Here is a 7,500-nt window from a genome sequence, read left to right as displayed (position 1 = left end):
CTTTGTACTAGCTACCATACTCCGTGTCAATAAATATAGAATCTGCGACAATTTTAACTCTACACCCGAGACACAAACCAGCAGTGCCATCACAGAGGAACATGTCCTCCCCTCCTTATTACACTGGCGGCAGCAAGTGGGACAAAAACCATAGTGGGAGAACTCCACACATACATTACATTGGTGTCAGCACCACACGAAACCCTCCGAAGACAATTTATCGACTCCTGCATGCGGAGACCCCCTTCGTCGACTTCTGTCCTTCTAAGACTTCATCTCACAAAACATCTACGGAATTCCGACATCAAGCCAGTCTTCCCTGCCGAGCTGATAATTACTCCTCCCTCAGCGCACAGTACCACAACACCGTTCGCAGTCCACAACACTTGCTGCAGTTGCATGGCTTTGTAAACTCGTAATTTCCTTGAGATTTTATCCTGCAATCTCGATTGCTAAATTACTGCCTTCAGTTTCTCAGGTTAATGTTGCACTTAACACTCTATTCCGAATCCCTGACACGTTGCTTCCAGTAATTTCCTAATCATTATGAATTCATGGAGACATTGTAACTCCCTGAGATATGGCATTATGTCTTCTATCGCCAATACATGATATTGCTGTTCTCGTTTGTTGTCCTCAGAGCCAGACGCCCCGTGCTGAAGCCCACTGCCGACCTTGACTCTCGGATCACCACGTCGCTGCCCTCGCCGCCGATCCCTGGCGCGCCAAATCTCGCTCGCCCCGTTAACGAGCCCATCTCAAGGACATTCTCGCTCCCGCATCACCTGGCGGCGCACTTCTGTCCTCTACTGTATGTCGCTGCAACTCCGGTCGTGTCATTCTGCTGACATCGCCGCCGCCTGACGTCCAAGCCGCATCTCGTTTCGTCTCGTCTCGTCTCGCCTGACGTCCTCGCCGCATCTCATCTAACTCGTCTGACTTCCTCGCCGCATCTCGCCTCACTCACCATACCTGCTGCCCTGTGCTGGTGACCCTGGCAAGAATGGTCCTGCCTTGCCTCTCGAACCTCGTGACGCCACGGTGCTCTTCCTCTCCCGAGATGACGAATTCTTCCCGCCAACGACGTGATCCTAATCCTTTCAAAACCTCGTTCTCACGATTCTCCGCTAAGTCCTCGTCTCATAGCCTAAAACTTGGTCAAGAATCTTCTAGACCGATGTGCGCGTCATTTAAACTGACACGGCGCTTGACAAGTTAACCTTGTCTTCAAGCGATCCTGTGGAACGACTGACGAGTTCCGTGACCGATCACCATTGCTGCTCCTGTCAAGACCACCTGCGCTTCGGAACAGTGACCTGTGCGAACAAGCTCGCTAGCCGCCGACCTTAGAAGTCACCAGTGCGAGCTTTCTTTCCATTTGCAAGAACCGAGACTCCCTGCATCACCGCCGTCGAGACTTCGTCTTCAGCTTCACCCACTCGCCGGATCGAGGACGATCCGGGTTAGGTGGCCGTGCGACTTAATGGCTCTCCCTCTACTCACCCTCGACTTCCCACGGTACACAGCACTCTACTCTTTATTGCCTGTGCCAAATTGACCTGCGCCCAGAACGGAACGACTATAAACAGAGTGGCGCTCCAGAGCAAGCAATTCCGACCTTTATTGCCGATCACTTTATTACTACACGTAAAATAAAATATTGTGATGAAACCCTTTTTGATATCATTATTGACGCTACTGTATTATCAAATTGCACTGACACATCCAGTGCCCCCTTCCTACATGTGGCCACAGGAACCTATGACTGCCATAAAACTAAGAGTCTGCACTGGCTTTGCTACTAAAGATTAATATTTTTCCATTTTTTTATTTAAGTGACATTTTCAAACTATATCGTACAAAAAACGACCTGTGATCACCTCAAAAACTCAGAGCTGAAGTCACTTTGCCCTTGGCATCGGCTCGGTCAACATCTCAAGCTCACACAGACCGCTCGCTCTCGCGGGCAGGCACAATGCTCCTGCCTGGGCGTTTCTGCCAGGCCTATTCTTGTACTCTAGCTACCATTCTCAATCATCATCAATAACGGTATGCTCTGTCTGAGAAAGTCGTGGACCTCTCCACCATCCTTCGCCACTAAACTCGATCTTACGCTTTTCTTTCCACTTGTACCATCGACAGCCCGCAAATATCTTTGATATTGTCGCTCAGTTTTTTGTCTTCGGTTTGCCTCTTCCTCTGTTTCTTATCACCATCCCTGTCGGGAAGTTTTTCTCAATACTTTTACTTCTCATTCATGACCAAAAAACTTTAATTTCCTCCTTTTTCAAGATGTCAACAGCCGGTTTTTTTACAATTATTTTCTCAGCACTTATCATTCGTCCTCTTCTTTTGTCCAGCTAACGCAGTACTCGTCCGAGAACCCAACCACAATGCCCCCACAGAGGAATATGCCCCCTCACACTTATTACATGGCAGCAGCAAGTGGATATTTCACACGTAATAAAAAAGAGAAGGAAGGGAGAAAGAGAGAGAGAAGAAAGAGAAAGAACAGAGAAAGAGAGGAAGAGAAGAGAGAAGTAGAGAGAGAGAAGAGAGAGAAGAAAGAGAGAGAGAGGAAGGAGAGAGAGAGAGAGATAGGGGAGAGAGAAAGAAAGAAAAGAGAGAGAATAAAGAAAAGAGAGAGAGAGAGAGAAAGAAAGAGAGAGATGAAGGGAAAATTCAACCACTAATCATCTTACCCCAGTTGTTGTGGCTGTGGGGGCGCTGCACTGGGAAGACCATTTGTGAAGTCACCATGGGAACTCGTTGGGCCATTGTAGTAATGTCCTGTGACATTGTTGGCTGTACATTGCTGGCCACACCAGGTCCCCAAGAGTGCCGAGATCAGCAAATGGGCACGGGGTTTTTGCCACGGGTTTCCAACAACGGGTGGAGGGCGAGCCGGCCCAGCAATCCAAAAGGCGTAAAAACCTGGGATGTGGGTGGCTCCCACCGATGACATTTTGGGTCTGAAAAAAATGAGTGAAATCGGTCGTGGGCCCAAAAAACCTGAAAATAAAATTAAAAGTCGAGAGATAATTATGAAAATAACTTTTAAAAGGTAAAAAAAAAAGATATGAGGGAAGAAGGGGGAAAATGAGATATGCGACACCCGGTGAGTGAAGGAAAACTCAAGATGAAGGAAAAAAGAACATAGAAAATGGGATGACTGGAGTTAGAGTAAAAGCAGCAGCTGATGGTGGTGAATTATGATGTTATGTGGGGAGGAGCCCCCATTCCAATAACTTTAAAAATGCCAGTTACATTTTTTTCTTCAGAGGTGCACATCTGAGCTTCTGCTCTGAGGTCTATGGGTCCTGATAACAACATTTCTTATGATTTTCAGTATACTTCACAGTCACATTAACCATGACATCTATTCACAAAAAGTTTTGCTTTAGGGGCATCAGCCATATAGGGGACGCAGCCCTCAATATGTATAGTCAAGCTCTCTTCGGGCACAGCACACCCATAATAAAATTAATATTTCTTGTGTAATTGCGTTTTGTAACAACAATGCGATGATAAAAAGTTGCTGATTACGTGATTCATATGTAAATGCATATTTCCCTGTAAATTTTTTTAGAGTTTCTATTGCTGAAGGATTAAACATTGTGAAAGCCCCATCAAAAAATAAAGGCAACGGGTTAAAAGTTCCACTAGAAAAAGAACGTTAGAACGCCCAGGCGGAAGAGAGAAAAAAGTGGCTCCGTTGAATAAATCCCGCCACCATTCAACAGGTGTTTTAAAAATTTAAACTGTCCGTTTTCTGTGACCCCGTCAATTTCAAACGGGGGTGTTTACAGAGGCATGCGTTTCGATTCGGAAAATACATCTTATTTCAAGAACGTACTTTATACAGGTCTATTTGTTTATTATCGAACTTTTGCTTCAGAATGTTTGTCTTATTGCGGGGAATATCGCTTCTCATTGTAAAAGACCGCGATGTAAAAGAGGGCGTGAAATAAATATAGTGATAAATGAAAAATTAGGGGGAGAAAAAGGAATGAAGGAATAGGAAGGGGAAAAAGGAAGAGAAAAGGAAAAAAGGAGAAAATAAAAGGGCGATGCGAGTATAATGACTGGGACGGGAGAGGGGAAGGAGGAAACGGCAAGACGCAAAGGAAAAGGAAAGGGGTGGGGAAGGATAAAAGTGAAGAGGACAAGGATGAGGAAAGAGGAAGAGGAGAAGGGGGAGGGAGGGAATTGGGGAGCGAGCGAGGAAAAGCATAAATAAATAATGTGTGTTGGGGAGGGGGGCTTGTGTTTGTGAGGATAGGGAGGTACCTTTGGCCTCTTGTGTTGTTTGGTTGACTGTAGGTAAACCCGCCCCTGTGTTTGTGGAGGGTGGTGGGCATCCCTCATGCCCCTTTGCTTTTGTGTTGGGTGGTGCGGGTAATCCATACCCCTGTGTTTGTGTAGGTAAGGGTAGCCCGTGTCCCACCTGTGTATGTAATGTAATTAAAGTGTATAAATGTATGCTATATGAAGTGCATTATGAATGAGTTGATGAATCCGTTGACGCATGTGCGTAGGCATGTATATCTCTTCCGAATAACGTTTTTATAAATTATCAGCGATATCACATGGTCAACCGTCACGGCCTGATCCATCACCAAAGAGCGTTCCTTTGACGTTCCATTATGGTGTAGCGTCACCGCTCCCCGTCTCACACCGCAAATCGCTGCCATTTCCGTTGCAAGGGTCTTGGAATTTTCTTCTCAAGGAGCCTTGGGAGACCTCCTTTCTAATCTGTTCTAAACCGTCCCAGGTCTTTTTTTTTTTTTTTCTCATAGGGTCGAATGAAGTCTTCGTTGCGTTCTAACCAACAAGATCATGTTTTAAAAACCGCTCAGTTAATATCTCTGCTGCATAAACAAATTGTCCTTTTTTATTTTTTTTTAATATTATGGTGACAAGCATGTACAAGTGTAACGTTTATAATACAACACACCACACCACACAGGGCACACACACTTATATACATATTATCACATAATTATTATTCCATATACATATATTGGTATAATTTACAAATACATTCGATCTCTCTAATCTATCTATCTACTCTATCTATATATAATAGATAGAGCCTCGGACTCCAGACTTGGGCACGACGGGTAATCGCCGTTCGAGGTTCAAAGTCAACGGCACCGGCGCATTGTTTTCCCTTGGGCAGGACCTTCCACCCATCGATTTGCCTACCTGGACCTGAGTTCTGTAAGGGGCCAAGTCAGTACCGGTCCCAGGACCGGGTAATAGAGAAGTGCCCATAAAACACCGGGTGGAAAGGCACGGCAGGAACCACCGGCTCTAAAACCTTGCCAAGAAAATCATGTAAATCCATGATGCCAAACGTCCTTGTGGACAGGGCACTTTGAAAAAAAAAAAAAACAAAAAAAAAAAAAAAAAAAAACAAAAAAAAAAAAAAACAAGAAAATATTCTATAGATATTTATATATAATATATAAATAGATAATATATTTTTTTATTTTTTTTCCTTTTTTTTTTTTTTTTTTTTTTTCTTTTTTTTTTTTTTTTTGTGTTTGTGTGTGTGTGTGTGTGTGTGTTTGATGTTGTGTTGTGTGTGGTTGGATGTGTGTCGTTTTGATGTGTATGTGTGTGTTTGTGTGTGTGGGTTGTGTGTGTGTGTGTGTGTGTGTGTGTGTGTGTGTGTGTGTGTGTGGTGTTTTGTGGTTGTGTGTGATGTTGTGTGTGTGTGGTGATTGTTGTGTGTGTTTTGTTGATGTTGTGGTGTGTGTGTGTTTGTGTGTGTGTGTGGTGTGGGTGTGTTTTGGTGGTTGTGTGTGTGTGTGTGTGTGTGTGTGTGTGTGTGGTGTGGTGTGGTGGGTGTGTGTGATGTGTGTGTGTGTGATTGGGTGAATGTGTGGATGTGTGTGGTGTGTGTGTGTTGATTGTGTGTGGTGTGTGTGTGTGTGATGTGTGTGTGTGTGTGTTTGAATGTGTGGTGGGGTGTGTGTGTTTGATGTGTGTGTGTGTGTGTGGTGTGGTGTTTGTTTGAACATGTGTGTGTGTGTGTGTGGTTTGATGTGTGTGTGTGTGTGTGTGTTTGATGAGTATGTTTGTATGTGTTTGATGAGTATGTGTGTATGTGTTTGATGAGTGTGTGTGTATGTGTTTGATGTGTGGTGTGCGTGTGTGTTTGATGTGGTGTGTGTGTTGTGTGTGTGTGTCTGATGTGGTGGTGGTGTGTTTTGATGTTGGTGTTTGTGTTGTGTTTTGATGTGTGTTGTGTTTGATGTGTGTGTGTGTGTGGTGTGTGTTGTGTGTGTTTGGTTTGCTTGTGTGTGTGTTGTGTTGATTGTGTGGGTGTGTGTGTGTGTGAGTGTGTGTGTGGTGTGTGGTGTGTGTGTGTGGTGTTTGTGTTGGGTGTGTGTGGGGGGGTTTGAGTGTCTGTGTGTGTGTGTGTGTGTGTGTGTGTGTGTGTTTGTAGTAGTGTGTTTGGTGTGTGTGTTGGTTTGTGTGTTGTGTGGTGGGTTGTGTGTGGTGGTGTGGTGTGTGCGTGTGTTGTGTGTGTGTGTGGTGAATGTGTGTGGTGTTGGTGTGGTGTGTTGTGGTGGTGGTGTGTGGTGTGGGGTGTGTGTGTGTGTGTGGTGTGGGTTGTGTGTGTGTTGTGTGTGTGTGTCTGTGTAGTGTGTGTGTGGTGTGTGTCTGTGTGTGGTGTGTGTGTGTGTGTGTGTGTGTGTGGGTGTGGTGGTGGGGGTTGTGTGTGTGGGTGTTGTGTGTGGTGTGGGGTGTGTGTGGGGTGTGTGTGTGTGTGGTGTGGTGGGGTGTGTGTTGTGTGGTTGTGTGTGGTGTGTGTGTGTGTGGGTGTGTGGTGGTGTGGGTGGTTGTGTGTGTGGGGTGGTGGTGTGTGTGTGGTGTGTGTGTGTGTGGTGTGTGTGTGGTGGTGGGGTTGTGGGTGTGTGTGTGTGTGGTGTGTGTGGTGGTGTGTGTGTGGTGTGTGTGTGGTGTGGTGTGTGGTGTGGTGTGGTGTGGTGTGGTGTGGTGTGTGTGTGTGTGTGTGTAGGTGCGTGTGCACATAGATGTGCATGTGTATGTGTATCAGTGTACATAAATGTGCATTTATGCATATGCACATGTCTATGCTCAAATATGTACTGTATTGTTAAATGTGTGCGCGCGCATAAACCTGCAATCAAGTTTTACTTTTACAACGATATATGCTTACGATAATCTTCTTATGTGTGGAATCGTGCGTTTTTCCAGTTCAAAATGCATAAGAAAACGCCTCAGCCACATCACAAAAAAGCCACGACCCGGACCTGCCGAGGTGCGTTTTGATTAACAAAACCCTCCGGGCCCCCCCTTGATGAAAGTCTTTACCTTTCCCTGTATTTAGTTTTTTTTTTTTCCCAAAACTCCGCAAACAGCGAAAATTTTCCGCACCCAAAAAAATCTAAAACACGTATAAAAAAAAAAGGGCTGTGTCTTTAAAAAAAGACCCTTTTAAAAGAAAACGACACATTGTTCCCT

Source organism: Penaeus monodon, chromosome 7, assembly GCF_015228065.2.
Source record: "Penaeus monodon isolate SGIC_2016 chromosome 7, NSTDA_Pmon_1, whole genome shotgun sequence".
Classification (NCBI taxonomy): Eukaryota; Metazoa; Arthropoda; class Malacostraca; order Decapoda; family Penaeidae; genus Penaeus; species Penaeus monodon.
The sequence above is the reverse complement of the archived record's forward strand: the minus strand, read 5'-3'. Positions refer to the sequence as shown.